Here is a 9,226-nt window from a genome sequence, read left to right as displayed (position 1 = left end):
GAACGGTTTAATACCGTTACTGGATAGGCAATGGTTTAAAACCATTCTCTTTGATGATGTAACGGTTTAAAATCGTAACTAGATAGACAACGGTTTTAAATTGTTGTAATTTTGTTGTTCATAAAGACAACGGTTTAAAAGCGTTGCCTTTGGTGGTGTTTTTTGCAACGGTTTTAACACCATTGTCATTTTGTAGCTATCTTTGACAATGATTTTAATACCATTGCCTTTTGTGACTTTTGATAACGATTTTTTATGACTATATTATTCTTTATTTACAATAGTTTTCTCATGTTACATTGAAATTAGTTCCAACTATTTTTTTAATTTAATGTCAATAAACAAGGTTAAACTATTTGAATCAAATTACTAAAGAAAACTAATTGAACACTTACCATAAAAAAATAAATATTTATATACTTAGTGAACCAAAAATATCCGGATACAATATAGTTGTATCAATGTTGGTTACAAGTAATTTCGGATATTTTCTAATTATCCCAGGAAAATAAGCTTGAAAAACGCCAACACTAGAAAGGAATTCAATCTTCCTCTAAAGAGTTTTATTAATGCTGGTAGCGAAAAATAATTCTCCCAATAGTTTCTTTATCCAAGCCCATATTTTCAAAAAACAGAACCACCTGCAAACAACAAGGAACATAAGCTTTTTAACTGGGAAAAAAATGAAGCATTTTAAATCAGTAAAATACAAAATAAAGAATAATAGCATGCATATAACATGTATCACTAGCACAATGGATACAAGCACATAGGTACTTAACAAATTCAATTCTTAATAAGGCATCAAAAGGATCAAGCAACCATAGTGTAGTTATTTTCAAGCATGATTGTTATAGCCAGTAAGGAAAGCAATATTTGCATTGCTAATAAATATGCTTCTTAATACATCAAATCAAAAGGTTGTAATTGATGAGGAAAAAACGATTCCACACAAACTCACCAGCAAGTGTATCAGGTTGCATCAAGTAGTAATAACTCACAAGAGTGAGGTCGATCCCACAGGGATTGATGGATTGAGCAACTTTAGTATGGTGATGAATTTAGTTAAGCGAATATTTGATGATTTGAGTGAGACTTGATTAACAGAAGTAAAATTTCAAGAAAATAAAAGGGAGAAGGTAAATTGACAAAATCTTAAAGTGCAGAAGAGGTAAATTGCAGAAACTTAAAGTGCAAGAAAGTAAAAAAGCTGAAACTTAAATTGTAAGAAAGATAAATAACTGAAACTTAAAAGGCAAGGAATTTAAATTGCTGAATCTAAATTGCTAGGAAACTTAAATTTCATGAAGAATAAAGGGATTTGGGTATTGGGATTCAAAATAAAATTGGACTTGTAAATTGCAGTAAATCAGAGGAGTATAACATAAAGAGATTCAGATCAAGGTCTCAATAGAAAAACAGAAATGGTAAATTGAAGATGAATTCAAAACAGCAAGGAAACTTAGATTAATTGTGAAATCCTAAAGAGAAATTGACAAATTCAGTAAAGTAACAAAACAAAACGAAAGCCTAGAGCTCAATTGCTCTCTTGTCAAAACAGAAAAGATAAAATTGAAGAAGAAAGAAAATGAAACTCAGAAGAAAAGGAAACCCAGATCTGATCTCAAACTCTAAAATTCTAAAAAGAAAATTATAAGAGAAAAAGAAAAGTAAAAGAGAAGTGTGAAGTAAAGGCCCCTCCTCAAATCAAATTTGATCCTATTTATACACTTTCTATTTTCAGTCCTCGAGCAATTAGAGTGGGCTTTTTAGGATTTTGAAGAAGTGGATCTGAGGTGCTTGGTGGCTTGGGTCAGGGTGCATGCTTGCTCCCAGTAGAGCGCTCCGTGCACTTTGTGAGCGCTACGTTCCTTTCCTTCAGCGTACATCCCTCGTGTGCCTTTTTTCTTCATTAGCGCACCCCTAATGAGCGCTACGCTTACTCATTGAGCGCTGGCTCTTTGGTGCTTCTTTGGTGCGCAATTCCCTTCCTTGGCGCTCCCTTACTGAGCGCTACGCTCACTCATTGAGCGCTGCACCTTGCGTACGGACGGCACAAGCTTGCCTCCCAAGCTCAAAATCCACGAAAAAGGTAACTAAGCGAGCGTGGCGCTCACTTTAGAAGTGAACGCTAGCCATGTTTGCTCTTTGAGCGTGGCATTCTCTAATTGCATGCAACGCTTCCCTGATTCTTCCTTTCTTCATTTCTTCACCTACAAGCAACCAAACAAGCAATCAAAGTTTCACCAAAATCACAAGGTCTTTGCATCATTCATAAAATCAATTAATTCTAGCATAAACCTTATGATTTTGTGTAAAATCAATGATGTTTGATTGATTCAAAATAATCATGAAAATCCACTCCAATCACTTACTTATTGTGCAAGAAACTGCATAAAACCTAATGAAACAAATGAAAAATTCTTGTAAAACTAGCATAAGATGACTTGTCATCAGTAATTTATAAAAGATATTAAACCCAAGAACTTCTTTGCACTGAAAGCACCACATAAGGTCACAAGACCCACCTCCCCCTCCTGTCCCCTCCTTTGACACTACCAGAAGGTAAACCAACAGTGGCAATAAATATAATAGCAAATCTTAGACTTCAGATTCAAGCATACTTATTCAAGCATACCTAAAAGAAACCAGACTCATCATGGACCCCTTTGTCAACATCAGCAGTTGCTTTGCTTAGCATAGACTCTCACACAAAGCAGAAACTTTAGACCACCAACCCCAACTTGCGATAGCCAGTTAAACATGAAATCTTATGCACTAAATTAAATTGATAGCACATGAACTCTTATTTCTTCCATGTAACTGCAAAGAGATGATTAAACAAGACTAAGTATGAATGGAAAAGGTTTAGAACTAAACAAATTGCAACTGAAGCTCAGGTTGTGTTGCCCCTAAATACATAATGAAGATAGAACAGTCTCATAATAAAAAAAATAACATTCTTCATGAGTGTAGTGTTGTCAGTTCAAGATAGAGCCAAATTATGACCAGCCTAAGTGTAAATCGATGACTATGCACACTGATAAAAGAAGAATGTTTCCAAGTACCCACATGAACTATAAATTCTATACTCACAGGTTGTTTCTATTGAAATGATTAGATTATATGCACAACAAACAAACAAAAAAGTGCCAAAAGAATAAAGGAAAAAAAAATACAATGGTGCTAACTTGTTCAAGGTAAATCAATCATGGATGAAGACAGAGTCTATCACATTTCAAACAAGCAGCTTTACAGGTAAGCTACCAAGGTTGAAATGCTGGTCAACACAGAGGAATTAAATAGAAATTGAAGTGATCAAGAGAACGTTAAAAGGAGACACACCCAGTAGAATGCTGTCAATTCCACCATGCTGGGACTGTCTGTCTTCAAGGATTATCAACTGTTGTAGCTGTAATTCGTAATTGTCTTGACTATTCTTACTCTCCATTCCGCTTCCAGAAAGTTCTTCTCCACCAAACTTCAAATCCTTTTTGAATATTTGGGCAATCTTCTCCAGAATTCTAAGATTTTTACTTGAGTCATTCAGGCCATCAAAATCAAATGCAGCAATTTTACTTGAGTCATTTAGGCCATTGAGAGAATCAACTCAGAATTCCCAGCCACTTTACATGTTAACAAAATAAACCAACCAACAATTAAGAAACAACCATTAACATTAACATTATGCTCCATAAAACAACTTAGCTTAATTTCAAACCAAATTGAATTAAAACAAAACTTCTATGCTTAACTTTTTACATAGAGAGAACATGTTCAGCTAAATAACTCTTTGATTTATAATAGAAAATAAGCTTAATCCAAACACACACCGTAACCGAACCTCAGCGGACGAGGTGGGGGATGGCATAGTGGACGCAAGCGGAGAGGAGAGTACGGAACAGCAGCAGATGACAGAGTAGGAACTGATGACAATCATCATAGTAACAATCAACAATCATCAAAATTCATAATAAGCGAAACCAATTCATAAACCAAACAAAATGAAATCATGTGGTTCTTCCCAAAAGATTTTACCATAATAGAAGAATAGTCTTTATAGTTTATACCTCAAACCAAACAGTGAAATTCTGATGCATTGCTCTTTTCAAACAGCGATGACCATCTTCCAATCATTTAGAGTAGCAGCACCCTAAAACATATAATAATTAATTTACTAGGATCAAGAAAAAAAAGATATAACTATGAAGAGAAAACAGGAAAAAAGTAAGGAACAATGAATGAAACCCACCACATTTCTCACCTCAATCCACCATTCACAGCAACATCATTAATCAATTACTCACCTGATGCTTATTGATGCACCGAGCAGCGATGGACGAATTTATAAAAAAACAAAGTCTTAAGAGTTTTATAAAAATTTCGACAACATCACCTCAAAAGTTCAGACTTAAACCACCCTAACGGGTTCCCTCCTTCTCAACAGTTTACCAGCCTTTCATCAGCAATTATCAAACAAATAGGTTCTCAATAATCAACATATTTTATCACCATTTGGTTCCACTCATTGTAAAATTATTTATAAACCATAAAAATTACGACTTTTAGTTAAGAAATCAATTTTAGGTACTTAGTTTAGAAATCTAAACTCAATCTATTTATCATTCATCAAGCCTCAATCTCATAAATTACTCATTATAATTTGATTCAACCACCAATCACAACATTATTAAGTAAAAAAAAAAAAAAACAGAACTTCCGACAAGCATTCATCCCCAAACAACCTTGCAAGATGCACACAAGAGCTAAACAAATTTCAATTCACACGCACGTAATCATCATCATACCAGTCACATTCACAGCCATAATCCAAACTCAATAAACTAATTGAAACACTAGAACATCATCTCAAAAACTAATCCAAATTTTACATCCTCAAACCAAGTTTATTTCCCGGCTGCGGAAAGTCACCAAAAAAAAAAAAACCAAGTTTATTTCTACCAATTAATCACACAAGACATTTATAAATTATTTGTAGATACTCACTAAACTTCAATGATATTCATAAATTAAAACGGTTAATTTTAAAATAAATCCCCTACCTCTGAGTGTCCAAATTAGAAGAAATTCGAGACGGGTTGTGGCGGCAATGGCTGAACCAGCGTAAACAGCAGCAGAAACAGGGGCTGAGCAAGGACAGTGGCTCCAATAGTGGTATTTTCCGGCGTCAATGGCGGTGTTCCCCGGCGACCAGCGGTGCGGCGGCAAAACCTCCCTCTCCTCTGCGAATTTCTCCTCCCTCTTCACGTTCTGTTCATCCCATCAACAGTAGCAACTTCTAATCATTGGCGATGAGACAGCCTCGTTCTCCTCCTTCTCCGTCAGAGCATCCTTCGCGCGTCACTCCCCTGGTTCTCTCTCTCTCGGACGCGTCTTCTTCAGAAGCGGTGACAACCCCGAGCAGAAACGGCGACGGCTTCGCAGCTTCCTTCTCCCTCTTCTGTTCGCGCATCCTTCTTCCTTCTTTGCCACAGCGTCGACGGCGACTGCGACGGCTAGGTTTGACAGTGACGGCGGTGGCGTCTTCGAAGGCGAGCTCGACAGCGATCAGGCGCGACAGAGCTGGCGGCGTCCTCTCCACCATCGCGTTTCCCGCAGCAGCAGCTCTCTCCCTCGCACGGTTCAGATTGACGATGACATGACAGCGGCGACGCGTGTGATGGGCTCTACGTCGGTGAGGCGCGACGCCGGCGCGCTCTTCTCCCTCTCCTTCCCTTCTTCTTCCTCGCGGGGTTTAGCTTTCTCTCTTTTCTCTGCGTTTCTCTTTTCTCAGGAGGCTGGAGTTTTAAGGTTAGTTTTCTCAGTTTGGGAACTAGAATTTTTTATTTAATTTGAAAATTTAGCATTAGAGTTAAATTTATATAAAACAATATAGACAAAATAGATATTTTAATAAAATTATTGAATAGAATAATAATTTTAAAATTAAATATATTTTATTTATAATTATTTAAAAATATTATTCATTAATATATTATTGAATAAAAATAATTATTTTTAATTTAAATTATAAATAAACATATTAATTATGAATTATTAATTACTGTTTAAATTAAATTATATAATTTTTTATTATTTTTTATTATAAAAATTTTAATTTTAAATTATATAAAATAATCAACTATAATAAAATTATACAAAAATATTAATTAACTGATGTTTAAAATATTTATAAAAATTAATTTAATCATTCTTAATAGATTATTTTTTAAAAATAAAAAATTTGAATTAAATCAAAAAATATTCATAATATAAGTTATTTAAATTAAATTATATAGTTATTTTTTATTTTTAATTATCAAAATTATAATTTTAAATATATCAAATATTCAATTATAATAATATTATATAAAAATTTTAATTAATTTAAATTTTAATTACTATGAAAAATTACGTAACACTCCTAATTACTTTAGATTCAGTATATATTTAATTATTTTTAGTAAAGAGTGTTCCTCAAAATTTGGTTATGTTAGGATTTAGAGAGAGTTTAAACAAAAATATATAATATTTATTATAAATTTATTTTAATTTTATTTGTTTTAAATAATATTTGTTATATATTTATATCAAAAATATATAATATTTATTATAAATTTATTTTAATTTTATTTTTTTAAATTTATTTTAATTTTATTTTTTTAAATAATATTTATTATATATTTATAACAAAAATATATAATATTTATTATAAATTTATTTTAATTTTATTTTTTTAAAATAATATTTGTTATATATTTATAACAATAGTTTTTTAGTATTCTATAAATTATAGTATTTATAGAAAAAATTGTTTAAATTTATATGATTATTTATAATTATTTTTATATGTATCTTTTAATTTGGATAATTATTTAAAAAATATTAGAAAATTATTGTTTGATAAAAAATTGTTGTGATAGTTATAAAACCGTTCTTTAAAATAGTCAAAGAGAACGTTTTTATTTTATTGCTATAAGAAAAATTGAACATTCAATAACCGAAACTTAACCCAACGTTACTAAAACCTCTGCCTCTCAAACGAACTTATAACACAATACTGATTTCAAAGGCTCCAAATGAAAACGTTTACTGTAACAAAGAAAGAACACTAAACTGAACAGCAATAGCGCTAGCAGTAGTTTTGGTGGCCACAGCCACATTCCCGGTTACTAGAACGGTGGCGGAACAGCTCAACAACAACAACACATGCAGATCGATGATGTTGGCGCAGGCTTCCTTTCCTCTATCACGTTCTGCTCCTCCAGCAATGATGGACAATGACGAGCTTGATGGTGACGAGGCAAGGCATGATGGCGACAGAGCTGGCGGTGACGGGAGGCACGAACGACGATGAGTCCCCCCTTAAGCCACTAGTTCGTGTTCTCTTCTCCCACTCTTCATGGCGACGCGACGGCGACACAGGATGATGGCAGCAGCGGCGTACGGAGACAGTGGTAGCGTAGTGGCAGCGCGAGGCAGCTCCCTCCTCTCTTCTCTCCTCCTCTACTGGCGCTCTCTCTTTCTCTCTTCTCCATCTCTACTTGTGTTTGTGGTGTTGTATGTGTGAGTGCCGTGGGTGTAGGGTGAGGGGAGTGAAGGGAGTGATGACTAGGGTTAGAGAAGAGTAGTGTGTATTAAAATTAGGGTTAGGGATAGTATAAGTTAGGGTTTGTTTTAGGAGGTTTTGGGGTTAAGGTAATGTAGTAATTTTAATAAAATAAAAACATAGATTAATAATTTAAAACCAAATTAAATATAAAATAATTATTTTTGAAATACCATTTTATTATCAAACTTGTAAATTTATTTTCAAATAAATACTAATTCAATGAAAATTAGAGATAATTAAATTAATTATCCTTTATTTATAAAATAAGGTTCAAAAGCTTGTCGTTCAAGTTAAAGCACGTAAAATTTTCATTATTTTTCAGTTATTAAAGCTCTAACTTATAAATAATAGATTGTCCAACTTATATATAAAAGTCTCTGAAAATATAATCTTAAATAAATATAATAAATTGAAAGTAACTTATTATTTAATTTTCAAAAATCTAGAATCTTATCGTATCCAAGGCATGGATCTGAAAATGGAACCAGACTGGCCAGTTAGACCAGTCCAATCGCGAACTAGAAACATTAACTGTCTGGTCAGGCATGTAAAACCGTTGATCAGAAAATCAGTGAAAAATCATTGAATCGGTCAAAAACAGATTAGTCAGACCGAACCGGAACCCGGACGGTTTACACAAAAACAGAAGCTCCTTCGTTTCTTTCTCCCTTTCTCCCTTTCTTTCTTTCTTTCAGAAAGAAATTAGAGAAACTCAGCCAAGAACCCTAGCATTGTAAGCCTACACCACCTCTGCAAGGAGTGGCATACAGCCACCGTCTATCGCACTCAAAGTTTGACATTGGTCTGAACATCTAGCTTCCCTTGTACACTAATCTTCAACCCCTGTTTGCTGTCAACGATCGCAGATGTTTCCTCGAGCTCGGCGTCCGTCGTCTTTGTCCGCTCAACCTCGCTTCTGCCGCCGTTTGTTTGTAATCCCTGTTTGCATCTTCGTTCAGCCGTCGACTTTGTTTGTGTTCTTCATCGTTCACCATTCGAGTTCGTCTGGAAGCCACGTTGCTCTACTTCAAACTCTGTGGCCAATCTATGCGCAACTCCTAGTCGTTGAACTGCTCTCTTTTGTCGCCACCGTGAGTTCCCTAAATGTGCCAGTAGACAATACACTCACACAACACCAATACTCTGCTTCTAACTCTACAACTTCTGATTTCTATTATAATAAGTAACTATTTAATTTGGTAGTGGTTTGGATTTTTTTCATAGGTTGAACTAAAGTATACATTAGTTATGTTCTCTTTTCTATCAGATTGATATTAAGCTTTGATTTCTATTATTTTGTTTGATTTTACCGCACTCAACATATTTGATGAAACGCTTTAACCATATTTCTGGTTCTTTAACCATATTTCTGGTTGGTTTTATAATTTCTAGCTTTTTTAGAAATTTAGTAAGTTTATTGCATGTGAAATTAGAATAATTGGATATTAGTAATTAGGAAATTTTAGCTGCACAAATAGCATCTTTGTAGAAAACATATTAGCGTGATGATTCCACTTGCATTAATGTTCTTCTGGTAAATTTTAACTGTTATTGTGAACTTGTTAATTTGCTAATTGTTCTTGTGTTGTTGTTCTGTTGTTCTTCTATTATTTT

General features: G+C 33.8%; 2 long non-coding RNA genes across 5 annotated transcripts; both read right to left on the bottom strand.

Annotated features, from left to right (window-relative positions):
• Positions 1-391: 391 nt before the first annotated feature.
• Positions 392-1,107, bottom strand: LOC130947858 (uncharacterized). The gene is made up of 2 exons (XR_009072833.1): positions 962-1,107; positions 392-641 (listed from the first exon to the last, which is right to left on the bottom strand). It is a non-coding gene; the product is annotated as an uncharacterized LOC130947858 (long non-coding RNA).
• Positions 1,108-1,411: 304 nt separating this feature from the next.
• On the bottom strand, positions 1,412-5,829 carry LOC130947856 (uncharacterized). Of its 4 annotated transcripts, XR_009072831.1 has the most exons (6): positions 5,064-5,829; positions 4,071-4,153; positions 3,834-3,926; positions 3,346-3,626; positions 2,639-2,823; positions 1,412-2,301 (listed from the first exon to the last, which is right to left on the bottom strand). It is a non-coding gene; the product is annotated as an uncharacterized LOC130947856 (long non-coding RNA). The 4 variants fall into 4 exon arrangements; XR_009072829.1 differs by having other exon boundaries at positions 2,639-3,626; XR_009072832.1 differs by having other exon boundaries at positions 1,412-2,213; positions 2,639-3,626.
• Between the last annotated feature and the right edge of the window lie 3,397 nt (positions 5,830-9,226).

This window comes from Arachis stenosperma, chromosome 9 (assembly GCF_014773155.1).
Source record: "Arachis stenosperma cultivar V10309 chromosome 9, arast.V10309.gnm1.PFL2, whole genome shotgun sequence".
Taxonomy (NCBI): domain Eukaryota; kingdom Viridiplantae; phylum Streptophyta; class Magnoliopsida; order Fabales; family Fabaceae; genus Arachis; species Arachis stenosperma.
This window is presented reverse-complemented; position numbering and strand designations above follow the sequence as displayed.